The sequence below is a fragment of the Herpailurus yagouaroundi genome, unplaced genomic scaffold (genome assembly GCF_014898765.1).
Source record: "Herpailurus yagouaroundi ecotype Mexico unplaced genomic scaffold, PumYag 161, whole genome shotgun sequence".
Classification (NCBI taxonomy): Eukaryota; Metazoa; Chordata; class Mammalia; order Carnivora; family Felidae; genus Herpailurus; species Herpailurus yagouaroundi.
The window spans coordinates 18434894-18457206 of NW_024412402.1; positions in this window are offsets into that span (position 1 = coordinate 18434894).

Below are 22313 nucleotides of genomic sequence, written 5' to 3' on the forward strand. Positions count from 1 at the left end.
CTGCCCTTGTACCTGCTGCAGGACCTAGAGTTGCCACTGATGATTCCAACACCCCTTGTAGACACTGCAGAACGCTGTAGTGCTTGCTAACTACCACACAGTTGGTGCTGTGGATCACAGCGACCTGAGCCAAAGAGAAATCACATCCACTGGCCCTCACATCCAGTGCTGGCACACATCCCTGCATTTGGTGCCTTGTACCACTAGACCTGGGATCACAACCTGCTCCAGAAGGCTATAACCCATGGGTTATAGGGTCTTACCTTAGTGAAGTCAGTCCATAAAGTCTGGAAGAGGTGACCGCTTCTTCAAATATACATACAACCACACAAGGCTATAGGGGTCATGAAAAATCAGGGAAACTTAACTCTGCCAAAGGAATACAGTGACATCAAGTAACTGGTCCCAAAGAAATGGATGTCCAGGAATCGACTGACAAAGAATTCAAAGTAATTTTTTTAAAGATGCACGGAAAGCTGTAAGAGAACACAGATAAATAATTTACCAACGTCAGGAAAACCATTCAAGAACCGAATGAGAAGTTCAACAAAGAAAAAAGAATCAAACACAAATTTGGGAGCTGAAAAATATAATACCTGCATTGGAGAATTTAATGGACAGCTTCAACAACAGACTTGACTAGGCAGAAGAAGGAATATGTGAGCTAGCAGACAGATCAATTGAAATTATCCAGGGGAGCAAAAAGGAAAAAAAAAAAAAAAAGAATGAAAAAGAATGAAGAAAGTCTATGGGACTTAAGGACACTATTAAAAGAAACAATGGACATATCACTGGCATCCTAGAAGGAAAGAAAGGAGAAAAGAGTAGAAAGCTTATTTCAAGAAATAATGGTTGAGAACCTACCAGACCTGGGGAGAGATTTGAACATCCAAACTTATAAAGCTAATCATTCTCCCCAAAGGTTTAATCTCAAACTGTCTTCTCTAAGAAGACACATCATAATAAAATAGTGTAAAATGAAAGAAAAAGATTTTTAAAAGCAGCAAGAGAAAACAAAACAAAACAAAACCAACCAACAAACAACTGCTGCAAGGGAGCCCTTCTTGGACTATTGGCAAATTTCGCAGCAGAGACCTGACAGCCCAGCAGAGAATGGGATGGTATATTCCAAGTGCTAAAATAAAGAAACTGCCAGACCAGAATACTCTACCCAGTAAGGTGCCCTTCATCGATGAAAGAGACATAAAGTTTTTCCCCTAACAAAAAAAAGCTGGGAGAGTTAATCACCAGTAGACCTGCCTTACAAGAAATGCTGAAATAAATTCTTCAAGCTGAAATGAAAGGACACTGCTTAGTAACATGAAAAGATATGAACATATACAATATGCAGGTAAAGGTAAGGATATAGTCAGATTCAGAATACTCATATAATGTAACATGTGTAATAATGTAATATGGTATGACATTATATGTGTTAACCAATTATATCTAGTATAAATGGTAAAGTACAAAAGCTATTAAAAATAGCTACAGTTATAATAATTTGTTAATGTGTGTACTATATAAAAAGGTGTAAGCTGTGGCATCAGCACCATAAAAGAGAGAGAAGAAAGAGAGTAGAGAGTTTGTACGTGATCACAATTATGTCGCGATTGGTGTAAAATAAACTATTATGTTGGCAAGATATTTTGTACAAACCTCATAGAAACCGCAAAGCAAAAATCTATAGCACACCCTCTAAAGATCAAGGGAGGAAGATCAAAGCATAGCACTATGGGAAAGTCATCAATTCACAAAGGAAGGCAGGAAGAGAAAGAAAGGAACGGGGGAACTACAAAACAGCCAGAAAACAATTAATAAGATGGTGTTAATTAAGTTCTTACCTTTCAATAATTACTCCAAATGGAAATGGATCGAATTCTTCAATCGAAAGGCAGAGTGACTGGATGGATACAACAAAACCAAAAACAAGACCCAATTAAATTCTGCCTACCAGAGGCTCACTGCAGCATTAAGGACACACATAGGTTCAAAGTGAAGAGATAAAAAAATATACTTCATGCCAGTGGGAACCAAAAAAGAGCAGGGGTAGGGGCGCCTGGGTGGCTCAGTCAATTGGGCAGCCTACTTTGGCTCAGGTCACGATCTTGGCATTCGTGAGTTCGAGCCCTGCGTCGGGCTCTGTGATGACAGCTCAGAGTCTGGAGCCTGCTTCAGATTCTGTGTCTCCTGCTGTCTTTGCCCCTCCCCAGCTCATGCTCTGTCTCTCTGTCTCTCGATACTGAACAAAACTTTAAAAAAATATTTAAAAAAAGAGCAGAGGTAGCTATATTCATGTTTATATCACCCAAAGTAGACTTTATGTTAAAAATGCTTAAAAAAGAGGGGCGCCTGGGTGGCGCAGTCGGTTGAGCGTCCGACTTCAGCCAGGTCACGATCTCGCGGTCCGTGAGTTCGAGCCCCGCGTCAGGCTCTGGGCTGGTGGCTCAGAGCCTGGAGCCTGTTTCCGATTCTGTGTTTCCCTCTCTCTCTGCCCCTCCCCCGTTCATGCTCTGTCTCTCTCTGTCCGAAAAATAAATAAATGTTGAAAAAAAAATTAAAAAAAAAAATAAAAATGCTTAAAAAAGACAAAGAAATCATTATACAGTAATAAAGGGGTCAATTCATCAAGATGATACAACAGTTGCTCTGTACTGACAGCCCAGAGCCTGCTTGGGATTTTCTCTCTACCTCTCTCTGCCCCTCCTAGTTTGTGCTCTCTCTCTCTCTCTCTCTCTCAAAATGGGTAAATAGACATTTTTGAAAAAGAAAGGGGGTGCCTAGGTGGTTCAGTCAGTTCAGCGTCTGACTCTTGATTTTGGCTCTGGTCATGATCTCACAGTTCATGGGTTCAAGCCCTGCGTCAGGCTCTGTGCTGACAGCGTGGAGCCTACTTGGGATTCTCTTCCTCCTTCTCTCTGCCTCTCCCCATCTGTTTTATCCCCCCGTCTCTCTCACAAAGGTTAAATAAACATTAAAAAAAGGAAGGTACAACAACTATAAGTATAAATGCACCCAACATCGGAGAACTTAAATATATTAAGTGAAGGGAGAACAGATAACAGGACAATAATAGTAAAAACCTTTAGTACCCCACTTTCAACAATGGATAGATTATCTAGACAGAAAATTAAAAAGGAAATGTTGGACTTGAACCATATTTTAGTCCAAGTAAACCTATAGGAATATATAGAATATTCCATCCGAAAGCAGCAGAATATGCATTCTTTTCAAGTGTACATGGGACATTCTCCAGGACAGACCATAAGAGAGGCTGAAAAACAACTCAGCAAATTTAAGGTCATACCAAGTACCTTTTTTGACCACATGGTATGAAACTAGAAATCATAACAGGAGGAAAGGTGGATATTTCCCAAATATGTGTATATTAAACAACACACTCCTAAAAAATCAATGGCCAAAGAAGAAATCAAAAGGGACATAAAAAATATCTTGAAACAAATGAAAAGGGGAAGACAACATATCAAAACCTATAGGATGCTGCAAAAGCAGTTCTAAGAGGGAAGTTTATAGTGATAGGTGCTACGTTAAAAAAAAGAAAAGGTGGCAAATAAAAAACCTAACTTTACACCACGAGGAACTAGAAGAAAAATAAACTAAGCCCAAAGTTAGGAGAAGGAAGGAAATAACAAAGATCAGAGCAGAAATAAATGAAACACAGACCAGAAAAACAGTAGAAATGATTAACAAAAATAAGAGCTATTTTTTGACAAGATAAACAACATTGCAAAACTTTTGCTAGACTAAAAAATAGAGAAGATTAAAAAACTTTTATGTTTATTTATTTTTGAGAGAGAGAGAGAGAGAGATTGAGAGGGAGAGGATGAGTAGGGGAGGGGCAGAGAGAGAGGGAGACACAGAATCTGAAGCAGGCACCAGGCTCTGAGCTGACTGAAAGCAGAGACATTACAAGTGATACTACAGAAACACAAAGGATTGTAAGAGACCACTATGAATAATTATATGTCACCAAATTAGATGATCTAGAAGGAATGGATAAATTCCTAGAAACATACAACCTACCAACACCGAATCATGGAAAAATAGAACATGTAAACACACCGATAATTAGTAAGAAGATTGAATCTGTAATCAAACACCTCCCAACACAGAAAAGCCCAGGACCAGATGGTTTCACTGGTGAATTTTACCAAACATTTAAAGAATTAATGCCAAGTCTTCTCAACTTCCAAAAAATTGAATAGAAGAGAACATTTCAAAGCTCATTTTATAGAGCCAATATTACCCACATACCAAAGCCAGATAAAGATACAAGAGAATAAAACTATAGAGCAATATCCCTGATGAATATAGTTATAAAAATTCTCAACAAAGTATTAGCAAACCAAATTTAACAGTACATTAAAAAGATCATACACGATGATCAAGAGGAACTTATCTTTGGGATGCAAAGATTGTTCAACCTATGCAAATCAATAAATGTAATATACCACATTAATAGGACAAAATAGAAAAATCATATGATTTTTATCTCAATAGATGAAAAAGCGTTTGAAAAAATACACTGTGAAAACAGTATGGTGGTTTCTCAAAAAATTAAAAAATAGAAGTATCATAAGATCCAGTGATTGTACTTCTGGGTATATATCCAACGGAAATGAAAAGAGAATCTAGAAGGGAATCTGTACCCGCATGTCCGTTGCAGCATCATCACAATGGCTATGATATATAAACAACCTACATGTTCATCAACAGATGAATGAATAAAGTAAATGTATAAGTCTAAAATGAAATATTCAGCTGTGAGAAAGAAGGAAATTCTGCTATTTGCAACAACATAGATAAGCCTCGAGGGCATTATGCTAGATAAAACAAGTCAGAACAAGAACAAATATTGTACGATACGACTTAAATGTGAAATCCACAAAAACTGAACTCAGAAACAGTAGAGTGGTAGCTATAACAAGGAGATAGTGGGTAGGAGAAATGGGAAGATGTTGGTGAACGGGTATAAATTTCCAGTTCTAAGATGAACTGGGGATCTAATGTACAGCATGATGATTATAGTTAATAATACTGTATTATATACTGAAAAGTAAATCTTACATGTGCTCAACACAAAAAGGAAATGGCTATTATGTGACATGATGGGGGTGTTAGCTAATACTATGGTGGGGGTTATTTTACATGATGTAAATATATCAGTTCAATATGTTGTACCCCTTAAATTTACACAATATTACTGTTTTTAATGTTTATTTATTTTTGAGAGACAGAGCACAAGTGGGGGAGGGACAGAGAGAGAGAAAGGGAGACACAGAGTCTGAAGCAGGCTCCAGGATCTAGGCTGTCAGCAGAAGAGCCTGATGTGGGGCTCAAACTCACGAACGATGATATCATGATCTGAGGTGAAGTTGGATGCTCAACTAACTGAGCCACCCAAGTGCCCCAAAATGTACACAATAACATATGTCAGTTATAACTCAGTAATCCTGGAAGAAAATACAAATAAAAAACAAATTTGTTAGACATAGAACAAAACAGAAAACTGTAGCAACTTATATTCAAGAGATAAGGCAATCAAAAGAGACTGATCCAGATATCTCATTTAGCAGATACATAATTCAAGAATGTAAAAACAAAATACATGATAGTAATGAATAAGTAAATAGGAAATTTCATTAGAGGAACCGTAAGTATAAAAAAAGAATAAAATGAAAATTCTTGAATTAAAAAATACAGTAAGATAAAATTTTACAATAAAAAATTCACTTAATAAGCCTAAGCATTTACTGTCAATGACAAAAGGAAAACAGAATAAAGAGTTAGGATAGCTAAAAATACATCAGTAGAAATTATCCAATTTGAAGAACAAAATATTTTTTAAAGGAAAAAAAAAAACCTCAGAAATGTCAGAGACCATGGCAAAATTCTAACATACATGTAATTGGAGTCTCAGAAGGAGAGGAGAGAGTGTAGCAAAACTATTTGAATAACAAAGACTGAAACATTTTCAAGGTTGGCAAAAACATAAATTACAGATTCAAGAAGTGCTCAAAACTCTGATGATAAAGAAAAAGAAACACACATCTATACACATGAAAGACAAACTATTAAAAACCAAATGTTCAAAGAAAATCTTGAAAGCAACCAGAGAAAAAGTCATAGTATTCAGAGAACAATGAACGATACGATGTCTATAAAATTATCATTGGAGGGGTGCCTGGGTAGCTTAGTTGGTTAAGCCTCTGACTTCAGCTCAGGTCATGATCTTACAGTTCGTGAGCTCAAGCCCCACATCAGGGTCACTGCTGCCAGTGTGGAGCCTGCTTCAGATCTTCTGCCTCCCTCTCTCTCTGCCCTACCCCTGCTCTCTCTCTCTCTCTCTCTCTCTCAAAAATAAATAAATGTTCAACAAAATTAAAAAAAAATTGTCATTGGAAACAATGGAGGCCAGGAGGTAGAAAAAATGACTAACATCTTCAAAGTGCAGAAGGCAAAACCTATCAAGCTAGAATTTTACATTCAGTAAAAATATACTTCTAAAATGAAAATACAATAAAGATTATCTTCAGATAAACAAAAATGAAGAGAATTTATCACCCGCAGATCTGCATGACAACAAGTACAAAATGAAGTTTCTCAGGCTGAGAGAAAATTACATATTATGGAAAGGTGGACTTTCAGGAAGAATTGAAAGGCACAGGGATGTTAAATGTTTGAGTAAATATAAAATTTTAAAAAGTTTTGATTTATAAGTTTTAAAAAGTTCATGCTACTATCTAAGCAAAAAAGTACGTTGTAGTACATTGTAAGGTTAATAACATATGTAGATATAATATATATGACAATCAAAGCCAAAAGGACCAACAGGTTATAAACACATCCATATAGTTGCAAGATTTTTACATTTTATATGATGTGGTCCAATACTAACTCTAAGTATATGGTGAAAAGTTAAAGATATATATTGTAATCCTTAGCAACTACTAGAAAACGAAAAGAGGTATAGCTTAAAGAGCCCAGTAGACAAATTAAAATTGAATCTAAACCAAAAATAATAGTCTCGAAAAAAGTAAGTGGAAAACATGTAACAGAGGCACAAACAGAAAGAGATACAGTGATACTATAGATTTAAATCCAGCATCATATATACATTAAGTGTAAGTGGACTATAAACACTCCAGCTTAAAGGCAGAGAGTATCAGCCTGGGTTAAAAAATGCAAGGTATAATTATATGCTATTTACAAGATATGCACTTTAAATGTAAAGATACAGATGGGTTGAAAGAAAATGGATGGGTAAAGATATAACATACAAAGAGTAGGCGTAAGACAGCTGGAGCAGCTACATTAATATCAGGTAAAGTAGATTCCAAAGCAAGGAGGATAACCAGAGATAAAACAACACATTTCAGAATGATAAGAGAATCAATTCATACATACCACAACGTTTAACAATTATAAATTACAAAGGGTTATGCACCTAACAGTAGAGCTTTAAAATGCATGAATACGATATTGACAGAATTTAAAGGAGATACAGAAAAATCCACAATATCACATGATGACCATAACATCCTTCTCTCTTATTGGTAAAACTATTTGACTCCTCCCAAATTACTGAAGATGTAGACTCTCTGAACAACACAGATCTAATTAATATTTATAAGCTATTATATCCGGATAATATTCTTTACAAGTGCACGTGATGTGTTCCCCAAGATAGACTATATATTGGGCTGTAAATCAAACCTCAATAGTTTAAAAAGATTGAAATCATACACAGCATGTTCTTTACAATGGAATTAAATTATGAACCAAAAATAAGCTAGCTAGAAAACTTGGACGTTTGTTAATTAAACAACTAATTTCTAAATAATTCATGAGTCAAAGAAGAAATCACATAGAGCATCAGAAAATGTAACTAAATGATCATGAAAATGCAATATATTAGAATTTGTTCCTAAAGCAGTGCCTAGAAAGCAATTTATAACATTAAAAGTTTCTACTATAGAAAAAAGAGGTATAATATCAATGGTCTAAGATTGTATCTTAAGAAGGTAGAAAAAGGAGATCAAAGTAAACCCAAAATATGTGTAAGAAAAGAAATAACAGATAAGAGCAGAAATCAATGAAAGAGCAAATCACAGATAGAGAAAACAAAGCCAAAATTTCGTTCTAAGAAGAAAAGCAACAAAATTGAGAAACTTCTAGCTAGACTCATCAAGAAGAAAAGAAAAAAAAAGTATATATATATATATATACACATATATATACACACACATATATACACACAAATATGTAATAAATGGTATATAATATATAATACATTATTATAATATATTATATATGTATCATGTATAAAATGTCACATATAAAAATAATAAGTAAATATTATAAACAACTAATGTCATTAAACTCAACAAGTTAGTTGAGGGAAACAAGTATTTTAAAAAACATGGGGCGCCTGGGTGCCGCAGTCGGTTAAGCGTCCGACTTCAGCCAGGTCACAATCTCGCGGTCCATGAGTTCGAGCCCCGCGTCAGGCTCTGGGCTGATGGCTCAGAGCCTGGAGCCTGTTTCCGATTCTGTGTCTCCCTCTCTCTCTGCCCCTCCCCCGTTCATGCTCTGTCTCTCTCTCTCTCCCAAAAATAAATAAACGTTGAAAAAAAAAATTAAAAACAAAAAAACAAACAAACAAACAAAAAAAACCCACAGTCACCAGTTGATACAACTATTACACTATTTATAGTAAAATAGAAAATTTTAATAGTCTTATATCTATTTAAAGCAATTGAATTTACTATCACACAAAGAACACTCCAGACCCAGATTGGTTCACTGGCAACTTCTCTGAACACTGAAAGAAAAAAAATAATACCATTTTTCACAAACGCTCTCAGGAAATAAAAGGTAAATTTTATTGAGTACCTATTTACACACTGTGCTAAGACTTTCATATATATTCTCTTGTCTTACTCTGTAAATATTCCTATGAGGTAGGTCATACATCATCCCCATTTTATAGATGAGGAAATAGGCTTAAAGAGGTTAAGTAAATTACCTCAGTTCTCATAGTTAATAAAGGGAGTAGCCCAGACTTGACCTCAAGTTTTACTTTGAAATTGATACTCGACCAACACGCCACCCTGCTTTCCCTGTGGTTCACCATTATGCTTTCCGTAATATATGGTCTGACACAGAGTAGGCTCACGGTGCATATTTGCGATCGCTCTAAAATTTATCTTTGTTATTTAAGGTAAAAAGGCAGTAAGAAAAATAGAGCTCTTTACCAATTTGGTAAGTGTAAGATTAGAAAAGTGCCATTTATAAGAGTGAGATATTTTTACATGTCGTTGCTTAAAATCTCAGTTTCTGGGACTCTTTCTCTTCCTGTGGGCCTTATAAATTGCAACTACAACTCATTACTTTGTGTTTATGTTACAGCAATACAGGTGCCAAGTGTCATTGAAACGAAAGAGCTGAAAAAAGTTGATGAGCTAAGCATGATGCCACTGTAAATAGGAAAAACTGTAGATTTCTGACTGGAAAAAAAAAAATCAATTTAGTTAGCTAGTTAAAAATAGGAAGGAATCTATATCCCCCAAACAGGCAATGCTTGGGAATGGTTTATAAGTGCATTCACTGGGGTTTGGAAAACAGTCCTTTTTAATTTTTTTAAAAAATTGTATTGAGGAGTAATTTATATATCACAAAATTCATTCATTTTAATTGCACAGTTAAAAGATTTTTTTTTTTTTGGTAAGTTTACCAAGTTGTACAACCATCAGTGTAATCCAGTTTTAGAACAGTTTTATTATCCTGATAAGAACCTTCACGTCCCTTGATGGTTAGTTCCCAATTTTATCCTAGCCCCAGGCAGCCACTAATCTCTGTTGCTGTGGATTTACCAATTCAGGACATTTAGTATGAATGGGATTTTACAACATGTGGTCCCTTGTATCTAGTTTCGTGTTTCAAATTTAGTTTCACGTTTCAACCTTAACATCATGTGTTTGAGATTCATCCATGTTGTAGCATGTGTTAGCATTTCGTCCCTTTTTATCGTGGACTCGTTTCCCACTCCATGGATACACCACCTTTTGTTTATCCATTCACCGGCTAGTAGGTTCTTAGGTTGCTTCCACGTTTCCTTATTATGGATAATACCTTACACTGGAATTTAACATTGTTGCTTTGTTCCCAGGCTAGAAGGTCAATGAAGCTCAAATAAACTTTAAAAAAATTTTTTTTTAACGTTTATTTATTTTTTTGGGACAGAGAGAGACAGAGCCTGAACGGGGGAGGGGCAGAGAGAGAGGGAGACACAGAATCAGAAACAGGGTCCAGGCTCTGAGCCATCAGCCCAGAGCCCGACGCGGGGCTCGAACTCACGGACCGCGAGATCGTGACCTGGCTGAAGTCGGACGCTTAACCGACTGCGCCACCCAGGCGCCCCTCAAATAAACTTTTAAACGCAAGTAAATGTGTACTCCATTTGGACAAGTGGTTTACCAGAAATGAAAATGCCTTATACAATCAACATTCGACACACATATATTGAGTGCTTACTGTGTTATGTACTAAATACGACTTGATATTGTGGGGAATATACTTAAGGTAGAAATGGTCACTGGAGCACCTGGGTGGCTCAGCTGGTTAAGCATCTGACTTCAGCTTGGGTCATGGTGTCAAGGTTAGTGGGTTGGAGCCCTTCTTTGTGCTCTGGCTGACAGCGCAGAGCCTGGAGCCTGCTTCATATCCTGTGTCTCTCTGACCCTCTCTCTCTCTGACCCTCCCCCACTTGCACTCTGTCTCTCTCTCTCTAAAGTAAATAAACGTTAAAAAATTAAAAAAAAAATAAAACAATGGTCATTATTGGGGCACCTGGGTGGCTCAATCGGTTAGGCATTTGACTCTTGGATTCAGCTCATGATCTCATGGTTCATGAGTTCAAGCCATGCACTGGGCTCCACACTGACGGTGCAAAGCCTGCTTGGGATCTTCTCTCTCCCCCTCTCTCTCTCTCTCTCTGCCCTTACCTTGCTCGAGCTCGCTCTTTCTCTCTCTCAAAATAAATGAATAAACATTAAAAAAAAAAAGAAATGGTCTTTATTCATTACAAATGTTCATTCTATTTGCGGAGATAGGTAACAAGGAAAGAGAAAAAGAAAGACATAGAAGAAACGGAAGGAAGGAAGGAAGGAGAGAAGGAAGGAAGGAAGGAAGGATGGAATGGAGGGATAGAGGGAAGGAAAGGAGGGAGAAAGGGAGGGGAAAGGAAGGGAAATGTTAAGGAGACTATGAAATTAATTAAGACTAATGAGTCAGTGTCTACTTTAGATTGAGTGGTCAAGGAAGGCCTCCTTGAGGAAGTAATTTTGAGCTAAAGTCTGAGTCACTTAAAGGAGGAAGCATGGAATAATCACAAGGAAGGGTAGTATGAGTACAGGAAACAGCAAGTAAAGGAAAGAGCTTAGTGTAAAGGCTATCAAAGAAGAATGAGCTCATCCTCTTTGAAGAATAATAAGAAGGCAGCTAGGCTTCCGAGTAACGGTCAAGAATAAAAACGATAAGAGGTGAAGTGTGAGAGGTAGGTGGGGGCCCAAGTTACATGGAGTTTTGTAAGGCGGCCTTAGGAATTTGGATTATATTCTAAGTTCAAATGGAGACATTGGAAGAATTCAGGCAAGAGACTGCCACGATATTCTTCAGGTTGTTTAAAATTACATTTCCGGCGGCTCTGCGTGGATAACGAACTGCAGGAGGTAAGAGTGGAGGCGAGACCAGGTAGGAGTGACCGCAGTAGGGTGGGGAGCAATGGGGGTGGACTGGATAAAGGTGATGATAGTAAAGTTTCGGATATGTTTTGGAGGTAGGGTGGAGAGAACTTGCAAATCGCAATAGGGGGGCGAGTGGATTCAGTGAATAAAAGAGTTGAGAGTGACTTCTAGCTTTAGTGCTTGAGCAATTGTTTGGAGAATGGTGGCATTTGTTTAAATGGGAAAGATTGGGGTGAGAAGCAGACTTCCACCCCACTGGCCGGTAGAGGGTATTTAACACTCTGGGAGAGAAGGTAAAGAACAAGAGAAGAGGAAGGACGATGGGGCCCAGATCGTCATGGAGAGCTGGTGGTCTTTCCCTTTTCCTAGGGGAGCCTGCTCACAACAGGTCACGACGTTCCGTTCTCATTCACCATGGTCCTACTTGTGACACAATTCTCTTAGAAAAATCCGATGTAATTGGATTAGTTCTTTCACAGTCTAAGACAATCAACCATTTTCTTAATTGGTTAGGGGTAAGCGATTGGGGTTCTCCCTCAGGCTAGGGGGTACCAGCTATCGTTTATTTCTAGGGCCCCCACGTGAGAAACTTCAGGGCTTATATGCTAAAACCTTAACTCACAGCCACAGAAGCAAAGCTGATCTGGATTGTGTGATAAAACTGGATGCAGAGAGATGGCCTTGCCTCACCTGCTCAGGCTCGCGGCCATCTACTCCACAAGCTGCCTCATCATTAATTAATTGGTAGGTCTTTTATTTTTTTAAGGTTTTTTTTTTTTGAGAGAGAGAGAAAGCGAGTGCAAGCAGGGGAGGGGCAGAGAAAGAGGAGGAGACAGAGGCTCTGAAGCAGCCTCTGCATGGACAGCAGAGAGCCCAATGCGGGTCTCCATCTCACTGTGAGATCATGACCTGAGCTGAAGGCAGAGGCTTAACTGACTGAGCCACCCAGGCACCCCAGTCAGCCTGTTAATTGGTTCATGTATTCCTCCCACTCACTTTTTAAAATTCATTCACATATTAATGAATTGATAATCATGGTAAAATATACATCAGCATAGCATTCACCATTTTTGCCATTTTTAAGAGTACAGTTCGGTGGCATTAAGTATATTCCCACTATTGCGCAACCACCTTCCTTCTCCAGAAAGTTTTCCCCTTCCCAAACTGAAAGTCCATATCCGTTGAGTCATGACTCCATTCTCCTCTCTTCCCAGCCCCCGGACACCACCTTCCCACTTTCTTTCTCTGACTTTTTTTTTTTTTTTTTTGATCTCATGTAAGTGGAATCGTATTTGCCATTTTGTGACTACTCTATTTCAGTAGCATTGCGTCCTCAAGGTTTGTCTATGTCGTAATGTGCGTCACAATGTCCTTCCTTTTTGTTTCTGCTCATTTTAATGAAGACTGTATTCCTGTGGTTGAAAGTATGTGCTTTGGAGCCAGAAGGCTAGGCTTGAAGCCTATTCTTCTATTTACTAGCTGTATGACCTTAAGCAAGTTATCTGAGCCTCAACTCCTTCTCTGTAAAATGGACATTATTACAGTAATAACTTCGAAAGTTTGCTAGAGGATCAAATCAGTTAATGGGGGCATAGAACGGTACCTGCAACACAGAAATAATTAAATTAAAGGTTGTTATTTATCAGCACCTTGACCAGGCCAATGAAGGATAAAAACAAAAATTAAACATAATACTGCCTGCAGGAAGCTTATTGATGGAGAAAGGAAATACGTCATGTTTAGAAATAGCAACAGCGCAGGGACGAAATTGCTAAGAAACATCAAAGAGGTATGTAGGAAGAAAAATACGGTTTCAGGGAGGAATAAATCAGTACCACCTTCAGGAATAAGAAAACATCATTTCCAAACTGATTTTTAAGTTGGGCTTTGAAGGATGAGTAGGCAGAAATTCTGAGCAGGGGGAATAGCATGAATAAAAAGCACCAAGGCAAGAAAGCATGAAACCAGGAAGCGTATCAGTCAAGGTCCTGGCAGGAATCAGCCCACTGGATGGGGCAATTAAAGAAAGTTCCACACCGTGGGCAGAATTAAGTGAAGTCAAGGAGGGTTGTAACGCAGTTCCTTGGGGCTAGCTAGCAACAATGGGGAACCATGACTACCTCTGAATCTGAAGGGTAAAGGGAAGGAAGCGATTCCTGAAACCCAGAAAAGGGAGCAGTGGGGAGAGGCTGCGAGACAGGAGCTATAACTTGCTATAGATGGATAGCATTAGCAATGGCAGCCTTGACCTAACATCCTTCGAATCTGCTGTCTTCCATTTTTATACAGTGTGCACCCCAAAGGGGGTGAAGTCCTCAACTCTTTCTATGCACAGGACACACCTTCCTGGACTGGGCCTTAAGCTTCTCTTTCTGGGATCTGATTCTTAGCACGGTCCTGGAGGCAATTCAGGTGGTAGTGGTGGGAGAGTCAGTATTGCCTTGTAAAGTAATGACCTCATGTAAGTCACTACAATTTTTTATGCAGGGAAAGGTGGATTCTATTAGAAGAGGTGGGAATGAGGAGGAGCTGCCTTTTCTGATGAGGGAGGTGCAGGGGGATTTACCAGGTTCAGAGTTCTCAGACTCTTCTGGTTCACCTGCCTACAAGTCCTCACCTTGTGTCATGGGACTCCATTCCTGTCCCACCAGTGCCCTTAATTTTTTTTTTTTTTTAACAGGAGATATCTGGCAAATTCTGGGGTTTAATTGTCGCTGTGACCCAGCTCAGCCGTATCTGCCTTGCAACTCCAGGGATCAGGGCCTCCTTCAAAGCTGTTATGGAGCCTTTCTAATTTTCCTTCCATGGACTAAGCTGAATATTGAAGGACTTCAATATGTTTTTTTCCCCCAGTGAACTCTCTCTCTCTCTCTCTCTCTCTCTCTCTCTCTCACTGGCTGGAGTGGTTTGATCTGCCCTCACAACTTTAGAATTGTTATTGTCATTACAGTGCCATACCTTCCAGATGGCTATGTGTCCTATGCTACTGAATTTGAGAAATTAATTTGTAAAATCTTAATGCCATTGAAATCTGGATAACCAGTGATCCCTCTCCTAGTTCCAGGTTATCCGTGTGTTCCTCAAATCCATCCCCCAGATCACACTTGAGAGTTCATTTCTTGGAGCCAGGCTTGGTCCTCTTACTATATCAGCCAGGGTGCCAGCAGGAACAGTTGGATGCAAATAGTGAAATGTAGAGGTGAAGAGAGTTTAATAAAGGGATTGTCCGCAAAAGTGTGATCCGGCTTTAGAGAAACCAACAAAGGCGGGTCTAGTATCTGGAGTGTTGCCTAGAGAGGAGAGGAAAGTCACTAAATCAACAATAGAGAAAGCTGTATGGAGAAGGCTTCCTGATGGCACCTCTGGCTTTTAGTTAGAGGGACCCTATACTAACTTTTCTCCAGCTCTCTGATCTCTTGTTCGTGTTTCCAATGTCAAACCCAGTTAGAAACCAGACAGAAAGAAAGCCCGCATTATTCAGCTTCCTGGTGCACAGACCAAGGTGGAGAAGGTGGAGAGTGCCTTTAGAAATATTGTACAGATATGCAAAATGAAAATATCCAGCACATCTTACAAATCCAGTTGGGCTATCAAAGAAAGTAAAGAGAGTAGATAAGGTTGGAAAAGTAATTTAGGACCAGAATGTGGAGTACCTGAAATGCTAAGAACGTATCCTCCTACTGCTGCCTTTGGTAGGTAATGGGGTATCACAGAAGACTTTTTGAACAGGGAAATGACATAATCAGGGATATGTGTTTGATAATTAATATGGCAGCAATGTGGAAGATGAATTTGAGTGTTAAAAGACCAGGCAAGCAGGGGCCATTGGTGGAGGCTCTGATAGTCACCTAGACAAGACTTAATGGGAACCTATGCAGGTGTATCGAGAAAGAGAATGAGAAGCTGGTAAAAAGGCAGAATTGACAAGCATTGGAAACTGACCAGCTGTAAATGGCAACAAAGGGGAAAGATCCCAAGATGTCTGTGACACAGTCTCCAAAGAGGAAGGGTTGGGAGCTTGTCCGATCCATGCAATGTGCAGACTAAGCTGGCTGTTAGCATTTTCATTAGGAAGAAAACTGAAGTCTTTAGTAGACAGTTAATATAGTTTGATGGGAAATTTCTACCAGCCTAATTTGATTTTCCTATCACATTATTAAGATATTAAAGAAAATGATTAATAATAGAGAATCCTATAATGTGCAAGAAATCTCAGCTTAGAGGAAACATTCACACAATGATTTTAATCCCTTGATATGGAGATGACATCTTTCTAGAACTGAATGAACATATTCAAACACGGGCTATTAATATTTGACATGCCAATTGAAATATTTGCAACCTATGCTCTGAATAAGCTATGAATATGATAGGTTCTAGACATTTTTCTATTTAGGAGGACCATATGTTCACTGACATTTACTGGGTCCTTAGCTAGGTCTTTCAGTTTTAAAAGCTAATGGGGCTTTGAGAGCAAAATTTCCTTCTTCTTTCACACATTGTTGATGTTGAAAAATAACAATAACAACTACAACAAAATGAGTAAAAATGACCTAATGCTTATCAATTATTTGCTATATGTCAAGCACTATGCTGAAGGCTTCCTTATTTAAACCTCATACATCCTTCCAAGGTATTTTTAGCCCAAGTTTATACATAAAGAGGTCAGGCACAGAGAAGTTAATCAGTTAACCAAAGTCACACAGGTAGCAAGTGGTGAAGCTTAATTAAGAACCCAAGAGATGGTGGGATGCCTGGGTGGCTCAGTGGCTTAAGCATCCGACTTCCGCTCAGGTCATGATCTCATGGTTTGTGACTTTGAGCCCTGCATGGGGCTCTGTGCTGATAGCTCAGAGCATGGAACCTGCTTTGGATTCTGTGTCTCCCTCTCTCTTCGCCCCTTCCCGCCTCTCTCTCTCTCTCTCTTTCTCTCTCTCTCTCTCTCTCTCTCTCCAAAATAAATAAACATTAAAATAATAAGGAACCCAAGAGATGCACTTGACTCTACCATGATGGCAACTGGGCTTTCTTTGACATCAAGATATGAAGCTAGAGAGAGTAGGTCTCTGAAAAGAAAGACTTGACAAGAACTGTGAGGTTAGGTAGAAGGAGATAGTCAACTGTGGAAGGAGCTGGGGAAATTAATGCTTTGGAGGCGGTTTCCTCCTGCCCTCTGGATCTTCAGTTGCTCTCTCCCATTGGCTGAACTCAACTAGAAGCTGGAAAGGATGGAGGTCAACTGACACAGGCCATACAAGTTGACTTTTTGTAACACAACACATCTCTGGAAACATTCTGAGCCTTCCTAAGACTTTGGTAAGCTTCTGGAGAGATGCGATCTTTCGATTCCCTTGCCTTCAGAACCCTTGCTTTGATGCTGTCTCTAAACCATGGAGACCCAGATATGAAATGCAGCACTTCTGTCAATTCTTCCCAAAGACACAACTCCTACAAAGGCATTAAGGTGAAACATAAAAATGAACTTCTTATTAGCTAAATCTGGTTCCTTAAGTATCTGCCATTATTCCCTTTACCCTTAAGGCTCTGCAGGTACTCTCCTTTCCTTCTTGGTCCTCCTCTTCCCACTTCAAGTTCTGCCTACTCTTCAATTCAATGCAATCTACTTCTCTCTGGCTCCAAATCTTTGACTTACACTCTTGACAAGTAGCTCAAAGGATCAAAATTCCCTCTGTTTCTATCTTTATTCTCTTCAAAGTGACAACACATTTTCCTGCTACGTCTAAGGGGTAGAGTATATGTATGGGAAGTTGATGTTTGGTATTTCCACTACACCAGGACTGAAGAAGAGTTCTTCTTCAGTCCTTTTGGTTGGCCAAAAGGTATGGCTTAATGGATACAGAGATACTCATTGTCCCCAAATATTGCCTCAGCCTGGAACATGGAGCAGAGAATAATAGAATATGGAATCCAAAGTAAAAAAGGCATGAGTTTACATCCTATGTCACTCAACCACTTACCAGTTTTTTTCACTTGGAATAGGTTGCTTAAATTGGAGCCAGCCATATTTCCTGCACGACTTACTATCATGAGACAATTCTGCTCAGTCTCCTATATTCCTGCACATTTTACAAACAGAGGCACTGAATACCTTTGTTGTAGACTCTTTTTTAAAAGAATGTGTGTATAACAAACATCCCTCCGAAGAGAAGGGGAGATTTTCTTACTGTCTGGTATCATAGAGTATTTCCTTCCAGAGCAAAGGGCAAGCATGCCTAATGCACATTATAAAAGGCTTGGGTTCCCAATAGTTACAGTTACTCTACCACAATGGGATTTACTGCAGGCTCAGCAGTCATCTGGTCCAGTTCACTGAGGGAACCGGGTTATGGCAGCTGAGAATAAAATGCTGTTATTCTGACTGTGACGATTACTGTGAGTAGTAGTCCTTTGTTTCTGAACCAGGAGTTTCATATTTTCTGCCATCATCCGTGAAACTGTGGTGATCTAATCGGTCAACTTGCAAATAGTGTAAAATCTGTCCTACTTATTTTCTCAGTTCTAAGAATGTCACAAAAGATTGCAGCAGAGAGAGCTCTTGTCCAGGCGTCAGGATAGCTGGTTATGACACTTCCTAGAAGTGTGACCTTGGACAAGTCACATAAGCACGCTGAACCTCAGTTTTTTTTTTGCCAGGAGTATGAGGATGAGAAATCTACCTCAGAGTATTTTTGTGAGAATCGACAATGAGAATGTGTGTACGAGTACTTTGAATAGTCATGAAGGTACTTTGCTGTATTGAAAAATAGCAGTATTCCTGAAAGATTCTTCAAATAAATTTTCTAGCATAGATTTTGGCAAGGACCACACTAGCTGCATATTGGACACTAATGAACATGGACATTTCTCAAGATTGTGTTTGATTTGCTTCCTATTAGGCTTACCAGTAATGCCCAATAAACTCCATGGCCATTTAAAATTCCAAAGTAGTAATTTTAAAGAATAAACACAAGTGAACTGCAAAGGACACTTCAAAAGAGCAGAAGAGGTTTTTTTGAGTTAATTTCTTATCGTTTCTAGTGAGAAAGGTACATGAGTGCATACGACACTGTGAAAGTAAAGTGCCACCATGCTAAGGGTTAAGGGGCGTTCACATCGCTGGAAGCTCAAAACACATTCGTTTTTGAGTGAAGAGGAGTTGCGCGAAGTATCACGGTGATCAAACAGCTTGCTAACGAACGATTCTAGGAAAGTACGATTAAAAAAAAAAACCCCGTTTGGGGACGGAGAAAACATCCAGGTCTAAACGCTGAGAAATGAACTGAGATAGTGTCGATGATCAGACCACATCCATACCATTCCAATTAACTTCCCAGTGTCTAGATATGACCATTAACAAATTGACTAAATTCAAGATCAGTTTTTGTGCTCCCTGTAGCCGAGAAGAGAGTGTACGCTTTCAGTTTCCCACCTAAGAATAACAATAACATTAGCTTGTGGCCCCGTGTTGTTGCACTCGCATATGTTTTCTACTGCTCTCTGATGATTTCTTTGGTTTAGATTTTGTGCCCACAAATAGACTCAATTTCTCGATCACATACATTGGGCCTTACGCTTTGCTTATGACTGACTTAACAACGCTGGGAACATCACAGGCTCTGTGTTGTTCAGTGGAAGTGATTGTGTAAAAGAAAAGCTGCCGGGGAAGCACAGAGGTTCTTAAGGTCTGATGGGAGAACTGCAATGAGCTGTGCTAGAGAAGGTGCTAGAGAAATACAAAGAAATCTGAGTGATCACAGGAGTCTCGGCTCTGGCTGCAGTCCAAGTTGAGTAATTGCAGCCTGTCTACCGAAAGCCCCCTGCAGTTCCAATCAGATATGGTACTCAGCTTCATTTCTTTTCTGACGTCTGTGCTCTGATAAAGAGGGCTGCATTCAAGGGGTGAGTGAAAGGCCCAGGAAGCTGAGTAAGTGCGACAGAGAGCCTCAGTGTACCCTTTGCATTCCCGCACTTGAATGGCATGGCTTAACTTCCTCAATGTTATCTTGGGGGGGGGGGGACGGTGGTTTGCGTCATCCCCTCAAGAGGTGGAATGACAACAGGTCCCAATTCTCGAAGAAACCCAATTTTGGTTAAACAGTCTTCCTCCCTGCAGGAGAGGCTAGTGCAGTTATCTGACGAACTGCGAGCCACGCAGATAGATGTTTTGGAAACTCAGGGCCTCCTACCACTTGACTTTTGCCTAAATTATTTAGACACTTCACGTAGTTCTGGTTACAATGCTGCTCTCAAAGAGATGGACTAGAAGAGGTGGGAGAGGGACTCTCCCACCCCCACGATACCCCCCATTATTCTTAGGTCCATTAAGAACAAGCTCCTAATGATTTCCTCTTCTTGGCCCATAATGAAGTCAAATTGACTCTGATTGTCATCAATAATTAATGAGTCCAATGGTTCTCCGCATCTCCAGGCCATTTGGCAGATGGCACTGTCGATTTACTATTGCGCTTGCCATTCTGGAAGCTTCTCAAAGTGGTTTCTATTGTGAAATCTAGTTATAAAAGGCTTTACACTTCAGGCGTTCTCCAGGTTTTGACATTCTCTGTGTTGCTCTTTCTTGCCAAGACTGTGGCAGAAGAGGACCACGTTATATTGTCAGGGTTCATTTTTCCCCCTCTCTGCTGCAAGGTGAATGAAACAAGAAAACGTATATGTATTCATACAGCCAATGAGCAAATACATGGATTAGGATAAATGGCTTTGTAGGAAGGTATGAAGTACCCAGTGACCCAATATCAAAAATAAAGATTTATTGTGAAGGTTGAGAAGTGTCCCAGGAGTGGTATTCAACCAAAATTTGAAAACTTATAAGCTTAAAAATTGGGTGGGGTGGTGGGGGGGGGGTGGGTAGTCCATGCTAAGATAAATGACTCAGGTATTAATGAGAACTTTCACTCAAGTAAAAGTTTGAAGTAAAAATAACACACACTGGGAGTAGGGGATATATATACGGTATCAGATAACCTAAGGAAAAAATGATCACCATACCTTTCTTTCATCACGGGGGCTGGGATTCTGGCGTAAGATATTTGTTTGACTTCCCACACATGAATTTCATGTTAGAAAAGGGTAGGTGAGGTGGAGTGCCCAATGGAATGTGCCACACACGCAGCCATAGCAGACAAAAATGAAACGTGCCCTGTAAATATAAAGAACACCTAGACTAAATCGCAGGTCCACATTATAAGCCCGGCTTCTCTTTACACAGTTCTTCCAGTAAACCAAAATTCGTGAAGTGCTTGCATATACCAGAGAATGTTACCGGGGATTCTCTCATTTGGAGGTTTTTTTCCAGTTAAAAGACGCAAGTCAAGGGCTGATACAGTTGACAGGCACATTTTTGTTTAGATGCTTAAAAAAAAAAAATGTCTTCCAGGGATAGAGTTCCAGAAAAGGCTGATCCAAGAATGGAATTTTCTCCACACAGATTCTGCCTCTGGGGAACAGTTTCACTCCTGGGGTCCAAGAAATTTCTCTTTTTTCTTCTGAGCCCTTGCTTACCTTGGCCAATCGTTAGCTTCCCATTAAGTAGTTGAATTAAATTTCAAGTCACAGTTTCATAGAAGACCTGTCTTTTGCCACGATTTTACATTGTAGTTCCTTCTGATTCAGACTATATCTGGAAGGTTTAAAAGATTTCATTTTCCTTTCTTTAAAATGATAACCTTTGTCTAGTTTTCTTGACGGGGAAGCCTTTGGTATGCCTCACTTAACCCAAGAAATGTTCCAGACAAGCAGATGGAAGCCCTCTCCAACAACTAATAGGACTGAGATGGTTGGAGTAAGATGATTGAAGCCTTTAGTATGTAAAAATATCAAATAAGTGTGAGGAAACAATCCCCACTGTCTACGGGAAGATTGGGAGCTTGGTATGGAATGAGTCAGTGTTTGGATAGATGTGGTATCCTTTAGAAAATCAGTGAACACCTCAAAACACAGGTTTTTCACAGAAAGGTGGTGTTTTTCATAAACCTTACCTCCTTTTTGCCCATTATCGAGTGTCCTATTGTGTCAAGAGTGTCCTTATTTTGCTCAATCCAGCAGGGTCTTGATATGCTCACCGTGTTGATTCCACACTGGTTTAAAACAACTGGCTAACTCTCCCTCAGTGATCGCTGAGCACATCTCCTTCAGTAGAAATAAATTACTCACAGACCTTTGCTGTCAGACGATTGAGAGGAGACCTCAGAAAGTTTACGTGCATTCTGACTCTGGACACCTCGTTCTGCCTTTGCCTCCTACCGTATGGTAACTCATTTTTGGACTCACCAACAGTTCACATTTTCTGCCCAGAGAGATGAGATTTTTGGTATTGGAGAGAACGAAGGCATTGCGATTTTAGGTGTGATGCCCCAGAAATAAAGTAACTCATATGCTCTTATGGATTTTCTGACCCTACATTCTCTCCTCATCTTAGAAGAATCCAGTACTGTTGGTGAGGTGGATGTGGGGAAGGGTTTGTATAGTTGTTCCTGGCCATTGTAATTTTTGTTTAAAATAGCATTTTATGGGGGCACCTGGGTAGCT